Raw genomic sequence first — 13,235 nt, forward strand, 5'->3', positions numbered from 1 at the left:
TCTGATCAGTGTTTTCCCCCTGGACTAATTATTCCCCTTCATTCTTTTGGTAAAAATTCTATTTCAGCAGAGATGATAAAAAATAATTTATTCTATTAATTGTAAAATTAGGCTCCGGGTGGGGGGGCTTTATTTTGGCTGAAATGGCCCTGACCTATTCAACCATATGTCTGCAAAACATATTTTTCGAATTCAGCCTCCAACCGCTGTTCATCAGAGGTTAGAGTAAGAGCTTTAATGTGATGGACATTAGGGAGGTTGGTGGGATTGGTTGGGGGAGAAGATAATCAGTGGGGCAGATTATACCGGACAGTGAAAGGTCTTAATAAGTTGCCTCTTTTACACATGACTTAGATCTGGGTGGAAATTGTGGCAAATGTGCCGATCCATTAGTGTGATTTCCTGTACAGAAGCATCTGAGAGCATCACAGCTTAACCCTAAAACTCTCCATCACGCCTGTCACACAGTTCCAAGTCTTCCTTTAAGCAGGCAGTACTATGATAGTAGTTGTATATAATAATGTCCTATTTGATTTTATTTATTGGAGTATTATTCAAAAATAAACAGACATGCAGTTTTTCCTCAGACTGTGATGTAAATTTTAAGCAGTGTCTTTTTGCAACAAACAGTAGTGCTGCTTCTCATTGACTTAAGGCGGTATCAAGAATTGGTTTAATTGTTTCTCTTTTGTAACAAATGTTGAGAAAACACAAAGTGGGTTTATCTGTGTGTACTGTAAAGCCCTTAAAGTCCCACACCTATCCTCTTTTGATCTTTTGTAAAAGTGTTCCCTGTGGTCTTTTAATTATGATTATGCCATTTTTAGCCAAAACTCAATTAACCTGTTTGTTCTGTTCTTGGACATAGTTTCTGCAGAGTGGCAGAAGTTTTTTAGAAATTCACCTGATTTGTGGGATGGTCTGTTGTCGTGGAGATGCCGCGCCTCCACTTTCCATCATCCATTTGTTTACACACTCTCCCACTAGCTTACAGCCCCTCATAACCCCAACCCAACATTACAGGTGCAACAAAAATGGCGTGCAATATCAGCGCTGTCCAGGCATATGTACAGTTTTGAGTCAGGTGCCAGCTTAGATGAGGAAAATGAATACATGCATGGATCTAGTTGTTTATAGCAGAGCAGGGCACCTGTTTGCCCGGAAATAGTCGCACCCTCATCACAACTACAAGCTTTTTCGAATGGAATTTTTTCACCCCTACTCAACAATTTGGATGAAGAAATACTCAGAAATGCAATTTTACTTTTAAATTTCCTCATTTGTACTCTGTCATCAGAAAAATGCCACAAAAACATGTTAAAAACACCATTTTAATCAGAGTAGGCCTTTAAAACTTATAATATAATAAACTTATAAATAGGAGGAGACGGCATTGTTCGTTTAGAAAATAAGAAAAAAAAATGTATAAAATCTGAATTTATGACAGATATTAGTTACCTGTTATAACACTAAAACCAGAAACAAAGTCTGGAGAGAAATAACAAAGGACAAAAAGTAAAATTGGGATTCTTAGCTTTTGTAGCTTCATTGAAATATCAATGTGGAATATTATTTATTGTATATTATGCCACATTTTCTGTGTTCTTCCTTGTATTGTGGTCCCCCCATACAAATCAAGCTTATGTTATGATCTGTTTTATCTGCACTAGTTTTTAACATTTGCTTCATTATGTCATTGCATTAAATTTGTTTATAAATAAGCCTTCAAATAACAAATTTGAATGGAATTAAGCTAACCTACATGTAACTTGATGTAGCCTTTCCACGCAAGCTAAACTTTAGATTGTCTGTATTTGAGGGAAGAAATCTTCTGATAATCATCCACCAACATTCTCAGCACCTTAAAGTTTTGCTTGTGGGTCAGGATTGCAAAATTGGTGTCATTGCATCGTGTGACAGCTTCATTGCAGTAGCCATCACGCCACATTTTTGCAGCCTTTGTTTTCCTGCTTTTCTCATCTGGATGAATGTTTAAAGCTGTCACAATACTTCTATTTACCTCTGTGTCATCTTTAAAGCAGAGGTAAAACTAACCCTGTTATTTAATAAGTAAACTAATGGGAAACATTTACAAAAATGGTACATTCCTGGGAAAAATACTTTTTAAAAATTGTGTTTAAAACAAGTCTACTGTCTCATTTCTTTATATTAATAAACTACTGTTTTAGAATGCTGTGAAATGCACACAGTATAAAGTAAAACATATTACGAATTAAATTAAAAAGAACAATTACATTTTTAGTTTAAATTAAATGTAAAAATAGTTATTTAGCTTGAATTTTTTGGCCTCCAAACAAAAGCCGTTTTTTACCTCTGGTCTTAGGGACAACAATATATCTGATTCAAAAGCAGACAAAATGGGGCTTTGTCTATTGTTCTTTGTCATCAGGCTTATCTTCTGGTAATATGGAAAAATCTATTTTCCGTATCACTATCGTTCACATTGATGTCTCAAGTGTGTCTGTGTACACTCTACAAATAGTATCAATGACGACTCATGCTAGTGCTAGCACTCGTGCACATTTACCTTATTTACGCACTATAGCACGCCCCAACAATGAATGGTCTATCTTTAAACTTGTCATATTAAGGTGAACCGAACTATGAGGGGCATTATGCGTGACAAAAAGTCTGAGAGAAGTCTGTTAGTTAGTCAGACTTTATGAAATGCATTCACATTAACTCCAGAACTTTTTTGTAACATGCTACACATTAGCCATGGTAGAGGCGTTAGCGTATTCACAATTCTTGTATCTCCCAAACTTACTATGCTTATTTCTAATGTTTCTAGTAATTCGTAAAAAACTGTCTGACACCGCCAAAACAAATTTTACTTTAACTACGCTAATTTCCAGCGTTGCTAGTAACATATTAAAAGCTGTCTGACACTGGCAAAACAAACGTTACTTTAACTGCGCTAATTTCCAGGGTTGTTAGTAACACATAAAAAACTGTCTGACACCGCTAAAACAAACGTTACTTTAACTACGCTAATTTCCAGCGTTGCTAGTAACATATTAAAAACTGTCTGACACTGCCAAAACAAACGTTACTCTAACTACGCTAATTTTGTGGGCCCTCTTTTTTCCCCGGGGTTCCCCCCTCCTGGGCGGGGGCGGCGGGCCCCTGCCTTGCTCCTCCCTGGACCAACCGTGGGCCAGGCGGATGGCTGCCTGGAGTGCGGAGCGGGTCTCCCTTTGGGGGTCTTGGCTCGTATCTGGGGTTGGGGCGGGGGGATGCCTGGAACTCCTGGGTGGTGGTGGGGTGCTCGTTTGGGGCTGTGGGCGTCCTTATCCGGTGGGGCCCTGCGTTGGGTTCTCCCGGTGCGGCGGGGGGGCTGCTCTCCTGGTTGGGCTGGGGCGGCGCTCTCTTTTCCTCCGTGCCTCCCTGGCCTCTGGCTCTGGGGGCCTTGCGGCGGCCCTGCTGGCCCTGGCCTGGGTGGCGGGCTTGGTCGCCCGGGCGGCGGTTGTTCCCTGCCGGTTCCCGTGTGGCGTTGGGGGGATTCCGGCTGCCGCTGCTGCTGCGGTGGGGGACTTGGGGTGGGGATGGCTGGGCACTCTCCCTCCTTCTTTTCACGTTCCACCACCCATTTTAGAAGAACATAAACACTCACCTGAGCACTGGTGTTAGCTCACCTTTGCACTAACAGTTTGCATGACTGAATGACTGAAATATTTCACACTAGTTGGTTTTAAGGCATAAGTATGCGTGTGAACACTATCTGTTTTGTGTACATGTCGACAGGTGGACATTTTTGCAGCTAGTAAGTGTGTTTAATACATTTCAGTGTGTGTGTGGACAGGCTCCGCCCCTTTTTTGTTTTGTTTGTTTTTTTGGTTTTTACTACATTTGAACCTTACCATAATGATTAACAACCAGTAAACTTGTTGCTTTATGCTGCTTCATGGTCTTATCCCCCTTCCCCTCCTATTACCACCCCCTACCCCCCCTCTCTCTAATGTCCCTCTCTCTTCTTCCCCTCTTTCCTTTTCCGTCCGGTCCAACACCAAAGATTTTCAGACATGATTGAAATTAATAAAGTTTGGCCTCAATTACAAAAGGGGTTTATTCAGACATACCTTTGGTTTGTCTGAAGATTAATAACCCCTCTTGTTAAAGTAAAATATGTCCAACACAAGAGGCCCTCAGCTCTCATCTGTCTGCCCAGCTGTTGGACAGGACAAGTTAGAAAAAAAAAAAAATAACTACGCTAATTTCCAGTGTTGCTAGTAACACGTTAAAAACTGTCTGACACTGTTAAAACAAACGTTACTTTAACAACGCTAATTTCCAGCGTTGCTAGTAACACATAAAAAACTGTCGGACACTGCTAAAACAAACATTACTTTAACTGAGCTAATTTCCAATGTTGCTAGTAACACATAAAAAAACTGTCTGACACTGTTAAAACAAACGTTACTTTAACTACGCTAATTTCCAGCGTTGCTAGTAACACGTAAAAAACTGTCTGACACCGCTAAAACAAACATTGCTTTAACTACGCTAATTTCCAGCGTTGCTAGTAACGCATAAAAAACTGTCTAACACCGCTAAAACAAACATTACTTTAACTACGTTAATTTCCAACGTTGCTAGTAACACATTAAAAACTGTTGGACACCGCTAAAACAAACGTTACTTTAACTATGCTGACTTCCAATGCTTCTAGTAACATGTAAAAAATAAGCTGTCTGACACCGCTAAAAGAAACATTACTGTGACTATGCAAGCTCACCACATTGCTAGTAACACGCAAAAAAACTGTCTGACACCACTAAAACAAACGTTATTGAGACTGTGCTAGCTCCCAACCTTGTTAGTAACACATTAAAATAAAAATAAAAATGTCTTTCCTGTGGTCTGCAATCAATGACTTTCCATGACTGACTTAATAGTGCAGCATCTTTATCTTTATCCTTATGAGGCCCCTTATCCCACAAACACACTCACTTTACTCTATCTATTTTTTCAACCTGCCAAAAGCATGCATGGTAACAGTTAGTGTTTACTGACTGCTACAAGCTACATTTCAAAACGCTCAACACGCACACAGGTGAAGCTGCCAGATAGTGTTGTCACACAATATTTAACTGATCAAAGAGCTTCTTTTCCCTTAATGCTGCATTCCCTCTACATGTTCAGCAGCTTTACAGGAAGCCCGAAGTCTTCATAGCTCATTCAACTGCTGCTCTGGGAAATCGCATTCCACTCAACCCACCCTATCTCCCATCTCCCTAACTCCTTCTCTCCATTTCTTTGCCTAATTGCCAAAGATTTATAGTGGATGGTAGAATGACCCTCATAGCTGCCTCCCTGGAGGACGGCTGAAAATGATGCACTCTGCCACGGTTCAGAGAAGCGTTAGGACTGGGTTATCATCCTTTTTCAAAGACGTGCCCTAGCTCTTTTGCCTTGAACAGGCTTCATTAAGTTTTTATATTCAGAAGATGATACATGTGATGTGGACAAACTTCTAATAACCTCTCAGTGACTTATTACAGACATGTATTGGCCAGTAATGGGTCATTGATCAAATGAGAGGTTTTTCACTTTAGTGAATTGGTATGGTACATGGTGGATGTTTGGCATTTAAATTATGACATTTAGGTGGTGTTACATTCCCTTATTTTTGGTTCATAGATAAAAATTGCAAATTCTTAAATTCAGATCAGTCTCACCTTTGGTTAGCGTATGAGCCGTTTTTTCCTGACTTTAAAAAATGCTTCATTTGATGCTTTCCACATTATGTAAAAATTCTTCACAGTCGCTTCAACTGATTGACATATTTAGTTTTGCATATCTTATGCAAAATCTTCTTGACTGGGGTGAGATTTGGGTTTTGTCTCAGCTCTTTTATTACCTTCATTTGTCGTTTTTTTTCTTTTTCAGCTATTGTGTCTCAGATTTGTTGGTATGATGGGGCTGCACGATGTGAAGCTATGTTCACAACACCCTTGGCAAAGCGTGTTTAAGCAGCCACTTTCAATGAAAAGTCTATGTTAACACGTGTACATGAACTTGTCGGGCTTATGCAATCAAAACTCTGGTGGTCGCTCGTAGCAACGCAAGTTTTTAGAACCGTTTTCACGCTCTATGTACAAAACGCATTGGTCAAACTTTGACCAATCAGGGAATCAGATTTGTTAGTGATGTATGGATTTGATTCCTAGTGAACTCAGAACTAGTCTGACAACGCCTAATTTTGTTCTTTAAATTGAGATAAACCAAGGCCACTTTCCTGACATGATTGTAATCCGTATCCGCCATTGCAATGACTCTAGCAATGAACCCAACTGTTTCTGTTTCTTTCCCAAATTAAGAGATTTCCACCGCTTTAACATTTAGCATAAAGGCTCTTCCAACTGTAGGCAGGCATGTGCTAGTAAACTAGTGAGCTTATCTAGTGTGAACACCCTGGGCTAAATGGGTGTTCTTGAAGTCAAGTCAAGTATCTTGAGGAAAATTTGTGATTTTAGTGATCAGTATTGCCATGACTATATGACTTGCATTTAACTGCAAAGGTTTCATGTAAATAAAAGTCAACATAACTTCCATTATACCCCAATTAACACTTGTCTGCATAGGAGGCGTTTATCTAACATTAAAACGCTTCATTTGATTGGTCAAATACGTACAGGGCTGTGTTTTGTTAAATACTTTAAGCTGCCGTGAAATTGTTTTAACTTGTGTCAACATTAAAGGCAAGACTTTATTGCAGTTTTCTTTTCAATATACATATCACACAGGCTAACGCGATGATGATAAATTTGAGATTTATTATGCAGGCCTAATCATCACAATCTCTATCCTGTTGCAAGACCTTAAACTTTAGCATTAGCTTCCAGATAAGATGTGTTTTGGTTTGTTCAAATGTTTAAAAGCAAAGTTATACTTTGCAATTTTGACAGACTAAGCCTCACAAAGCAGCAATCCATTTGGCAGACATTCATGTACTAGATCTGATAAGAGCAAGATAACAGTTTAGTATTCAAATTCTTCATATTCATAATATTGCCAGCGGTTATTATTCTAAATACTGTTAGACAGTCATTTTAAAACACCTTTCGTCTTATGTAATGTAAAATGAAAATGAGAGGCAGCAGAAAACCTTTTTTTTATTGAAGTCATTCACAAAGCGAACCAGCCAACCATTGTCCTAACCTGATCGTCTCTGCTGATAACCTTGTTCTGAAAGAGAGATGCATGGAGAGAGTGTTGGCAGTTCATTGTATTCCAGTCACGGCGGCATCTGATTCATATCTCAGCAGGCAAACCCCTCCCTGCATCAGCGAGTAGATAGCATGGTGGGTTGCCTGGTCAACAGCACTTTAGTCTGAGAAACACTAAGAAAATATAAGTCATATACAAAAAACACGGCAAGCAGACCCCCCTTTAAACAGCTGAGTACAAGACGATCTTAGAAATAAATGAGATTAGTAAATTTTAGCATTTGAGGTGTTTTTTGTCTCACACTGCAACCATTTGTGGGAAACAAAACAGTTAAAAACACATGTTCTAGTATTTAGGGACTGATATGCACAAACAAGTTTGAAATTTGGAAGAGAAGCAGCGCTTTGGCAAAGAAAACAGGAAAATTTGGTGCAGATCCAAATTACTGTTTAAAATTGCAAGGTAGGGCAGATAGAACTGCACTCTCAGAGTACCCTCATAGTTTATTCATGAAATGAATATTTCATTTCTTGTTTTGCAAGCATGCAATAGTTTATTCCAATATTTGAAAAAAAGTTAGATGCTGAAATTGATCACGGCAAATGCTGATGGGAGATTTCATTTAACCTGCTGCAGAGTTTCAAAGGTAGAGGTTCCACCATTCTCTGTAAAGGTTAATGTTTACTTTATTAACCCTGAAATAAAATACGATGACTAGAAGTGGCCTATAGAGATAATTTCTGGTTTGAATTTGGGTTTTTACGAGTCACACAGTTTGTGATTCCATGAAAACCTATGTTTCTCTGCAGGTTGGGATTTGAGGTTGTGGATCAAACCAAGTAAAACACCTCAATTTGTCATATCAACTTCATTGCAAATTAACTTGCCAGTTAAATGTATTTGTTTGGTATGTTTCATACCACAACTGCACACCCACACGCCCCTACTCAAACTCAACACCCAATGAGCCAAAGACATGGCAGCATGCCAGCACATCCAGACACAGAGACACGACCTTAACACACCCCTTACACACAAACCAACACAACCACAGCAAGGAACTCTACAAACACTAGAATCACGCATAACAATAGGAGCTGAGTTGGAGTGGAGGAAATGCATTTCCATTGAAACATGATTTTAACGGGATCATGTTTTAAAGGAAATTTAAATACAGTTATGTTAAAGGGCCTCTACATCATGCTTTCCCTAAGTCTTTCAGAGTAAGCTATTTCTCTATATATGATACTATATTACCTTTGGCAACCAAAAGAGTGATTTAAAAAAAAGAGAAATATTTGTTATTTTTGCAGCTCTTTAGCTCCCCGGAAGTAAGGCTACTGGATCTCTTTCCGCCTACATCCAAACTTTTTCTAAGGGATGTGTATGTTATGAATGTAAAAGCAATGCGTTTTCAACCGATCACTGCTAGCTTAGTGGATAAATTGTGTGTGTGTGTTAGCCTGGGGGGGGGGGCCGGCAGCGCAGACTCTTCCTGGAAGGTGCTTTTCTTCACTTTGTGACATCACCACCTCATTTGTGTGGGTTGGGCGGGGCTGGTGCTCAAAGAGCAGGTTTTTTAGAGGAATTTTTAGAAATGTGTGATCAAAATACCAATTGGGTTTTTTTGTGAGGTATTAGCATTATGAGAAACTTAAAAGCTCAAAAAGGTGATTTTGCACGTTATAGGCCTTTTAAAACATAAATTTTATGAAAGTAAAAGTAAATAATAGACAAAACATATTAAAAAAAGGACAAGAAGGTGGTTTTGTTAGATAGAACATGAGATATTAGTGTAGAGTATGGTGTGTTACTTCTTTCATTCAATGCTTCTAACAGACTAAGAGCAGGGTGAGAGTATTACATTTTTTTTTTTACTATTTACAAGGTGCACCTGAAAACCTTATTATTTATTGATTTAAAAAAATACCATGTAATCTGGAGCACCTTATAAATGGATTAGTTCTGGCGATTTTGAGAGCTACACACTGTGTTTTTTTTTTACATTATCAACACGGTTAGGAGTTAGCGTAGTGGTCATAGTAACATTTGTTTTAGCGGTATTAGTCTATGCCAACAATGTTGGGAGTTACTGGTATTGGGAAGACGCTACTGTGGTTAATGCGTCTAACATGGCATTTGATGGCAACGTGTAGCATATTACAAGCAAGTTCTTATGAATCCAATGTGTTCCAACATTCATGGTTTATTAAAAAATATGCATATAAATACTTTTTCTTTTTGCAAAAATTGACCACAATGTATTCTGGTCTGTATTCACCAATGTAGTGAGCATTAATGCACACTGGTTTTTCAATGAGACTTCTGGGAAATTCGTAGGGCACTTGATTTTGGACTTGTAGATTCGGACAGCACTACAATTTGGCCAACGCACTATATAGTGCACTATGTAGTAAGTAGGGAAGGAATTCGGACATAGCTTTAATGTGTGTTGTAAATCGGTGCACTTTATATATGACAAGTTTGAAAATAAAGTAACTTTTTTTTTTAAAACCAATATAAATTGCAATAGTTTACTCATTTAGTTAAAATAAATCAACTAGTTAAAGGAGTGAACTCTTTATTCAATTGACTGCAAAATCTGTATCAGCTCTGGTGGGAGGGGCCGACTAACTTGCTGCCGCAGCAGTTGAATGGTGAAAAATATTAAACAGTCTTGATCATTTTCTAACAAACTCCTTAAAGCAGTTACAATTTCCTTTTTATATCCCAACAGTTCACTTGATTTACCTATTCAAGACCAGGGGCCTCATTTATAAAACTTTGCGTAGGATTTGCGTCAGAAGTGGCGTACGGATGAAACATAGGACGTGCGTACGCACAGAAATATTTGGATTTATAAAACCGTGCGCACGCACATCCTACGCATCTTTCCCTTAATAAATCACAACCAATTCTAAATGCAGCGCAGCTTTTGCGGCCTCATGACACGCCCATAGTTGCCCATAAATAGTCCGTGAAACGCCCACAAATGAATATTCATTGATTGCGAAACCATGGCAAACACCGAGAGGAAATCAAAAAACGGAACTTCACTCAATGTGAAGTAGAAGTTATCGTTGGCGAGGTGGAAAAGAGGAGAAGAATGTTGTTTGGAGGGCACAGTGTGGGCATTACTAATGCCAAAAAGGCACTTGAGTGGCAAACAGTGGCAGACGCCGAAAATGCTGTAGCCTCACAACCTCGGACCGTGGCCGAAATAAAAAAGAAATGGTCAGACATCGAAGTCGAGGCAAAAAAACGTCTAGCGCTGCATCGCCAGAGTGTGTCTGCCATGGGGGGGGGGGGGGGGGGCACTGGAGCTGACCCCTCTTGATGAGAGACTGGCGGCAATTATTGGGGAATCCCTTTTAAGTGGAGTAGTGACTGAGGCGGAGGGGGACACGACGCGCCAAATGCACCAGGTGACACCCCCCCAAAAGCTCCAACAGGACGGCTCGAGGAAGTCGGAACTGGCTCATAAGCCACTCGTCCTCGTTTGCCAGCAAGTCTTCTTGCTGTCTAAAGATGCGTTCACTCCGAATTCTTCCATTTGCCACATCTTCTAAGAGCGCAAAATCAGCCATTGTGCGTCATTATGCATTGTGATGGGGCGTTTTATTTCCCTCCATTTAATTACATCTGACAAGCTACAGATGTCGGTAATAATCGACGTGGAAATGGGAAATTGATCCTGCGCAAATGTAATTTCTTGTTGCTTTCTGAATGGTTGAGACATACGCCATACGTTGTTTTATCAAAAATAAAACAAACTAAAGGCAAATGCATGAATACCATAATTCCGTAGCTTATGAAGAAATGTTTTACTATGAAAACAACTTTCCCCAGTGGACAATTGGTGCATATCTCTCCATCTATCCATCTGTCTGTCTAATTGCACCTATATCTGCTCCGCCAGACGGACACAATGACGGGAATATCAGTTTTGTACATTATTTCGTTCTGTTAACTATATTATTTATGAGGATGAATTGCACAACATGCCAATATTGCAGAACATTTTTCACTTTTCTTTTTGCAAATAAGTGTTCATTTGAATTTCTGTTGTAATTTTCGTTTGATTTTTTTTTGTTTGTTTCACTGCTGATCGATCAAATGGGGGTTCGTGTAGCTGTTAATTGTAAGACTTGCTTTGTGAAGTCTTCATGTTATTTATGAGAGGCAGGATTGTCATTTTCACTTTCACGTGTTTCTTCCATCTGCCGACGGTGTCGCCGTTTCTCATTTCACCCGTTTTGTGCGTACGCCTGGGTCAGAGCTTGCGTGAAGGACCGCACATTTTCCCGTCAAGTTTGCTTTTTATAAATCTCAACCTATGCGTAGAGAGTGGCGTACGCCTTCTTTTGTGCGTACGCAACGTTTATAAATGAGGCCCCAGATCATTTGGGAAGGGTGTTAGCTGTTGTCTTTCTTTACTTCAGTTAAGCTATTTTTACTTTGTGGTTGACTTTTTTCTCTCAGTAGAAATCCCCCTGGGTCTATTGTCTTGCTTGCAAAAATATTGCTGGAAAGAAAATGCATGTTTGACTGAAAAGGGACCCTTTACTGTGTTCCATGAAACAGCATCCAATTCAGTCAAAGATTCCTTCTTAATCATTCTTTGACATTTTAGTCAATTCATTAAAAGCAGCAAAGTAAACAGAGTTTTGTTTTTTTTTTTCTTTTTTTTTTCACATCAGCGTTAAGCCCGGTTCAGGTCAGGTCAGTCATCAGTGTTTCGGTGAGTCCAGCATCCTCTCTGTGTGTCTGGCAAAGCTCATGTCCCTCTGCACCGAGGGAGACGACAATCCTCCTCCTAATCCACCTCTCACTGCATTGCTCACCCAATCAATCCCCCACGGAGCAAGGCAAGTCGGGGTTGCCAAATTGCCGTTGCCGTGGCAACATTGACTGTTGTGTTGCCGTGATGTCAGCCAGGTGCTGTCGGGTGGCGGCGGTTCCGACAAGCACTGACCCTTGTTATGGATAATGAGCCAAACTCTGCTGTGACGGGGAGTGACTGTTTTTTGTTCACGGGAGAGGGCAGTGAGGGGCCATCTCCCAATTATCTTGGAGTGTGTCAGGGAGACGGTGAGTGGGCAGGTGGGAAAGAAGAGTTTCCCCTTAAGAATAACTCTTTATTATTTGCCTTTTCTCTCCAAACACCCACTTGAAACTTCAGCTGTATATTTGAAATCATTTGTAAATTGAGATAAGCTGTATTTTCCGTGTAATCGCCTCATGTGGACCCCTTAGTTGTAATAGAGTAGTGCAACTCAAGCACCGAGGTGGCATTCATGAGCGTTGCGAGTCAGGAAAAACACGCCGCCGTCACGCTTGGTTTTCTGAAAAAGGGTCAAACGTTTTGCTAAAGTGTGATGAAGCTGGTCGAACTCCGATCATCTTTTGTGAAAGTCCTCCCAGTGGTCCTTTAATTTTGTCCAAACACTTGTGTCATTCTTTAGGACATACTTAAATCAGTTGAGTTAACGACATATTTACTTCTGAGTTGTGGGCGAGACCGTTGATGTGGACCAACCCCGCCCCCATTTCCCATCCCCCATATATTTACACGCTCTTCCACTAGCTTGTAGTCCTCCACACCCCCAACTTAACATTTACCAGTGCAACAAAAATTGCGAGAAATATTGGAGCTTATCAGCCGTAGTTTTGAGCCAGATGCCAACTCGGACAAATGCTTTTATGTACATTTAGTACCTTTTTTTTTCAGATTGGATTTTAACCTGAATACACATTCAATTCATTCTGATCATTTTTGACTGATTTCCCAGTTCTCTCTGTACCCCTGAAATAAAAAGTGTTTTTAAGAAAATAAAAGCATAGCTTCCTTCCTTTCTTTACCTGTATGGTCCTTTGGATGTTAAGGGATTTGGATTACTTCAACATAACTATTGTGTTAAAGGTCAAAACCACCTTTTTTATTAATACTTATAGCAATATTTATTTTTTAGAACTAATAAATCAAAGTTGAAACCGCTTGCAAATATTTACTTTACACTGAAGCCCTAAAGACTCCTTTTTAG

At 39.8% G+C, this 13,235-nt stretch overlaps 1 protein-coding gene across 15 annotated transcripts in view; it reads left to right on the top strand.

Annotated features, from left to right (window-relative positions):
- The window catches only part of ctnnd2b (catenin (cadherin-associated protein), delta 2b), a 199,455-nt gene that overhangs the window by 18,839 nt on the left and 167,381 nt on the right, over nucleotides 1-13,235 (top strand). The gene's annotated exons all lie outside the window — the stretch shown is intronic.

The sequence above is a fragment of the Oryzias latipes genome, chromosome 17, assembly GCF_053564925.1.
Source record: "Oryzias latipes strain Hd-rR chromosome 17, Olatipes_Hd-rR_3.1".
NCBI lineage: Eukaryota > Metazoa > Chordata > Actinopteri > Beloniformes > Adrianichthyidae > Oryzias > Oryzias latipes.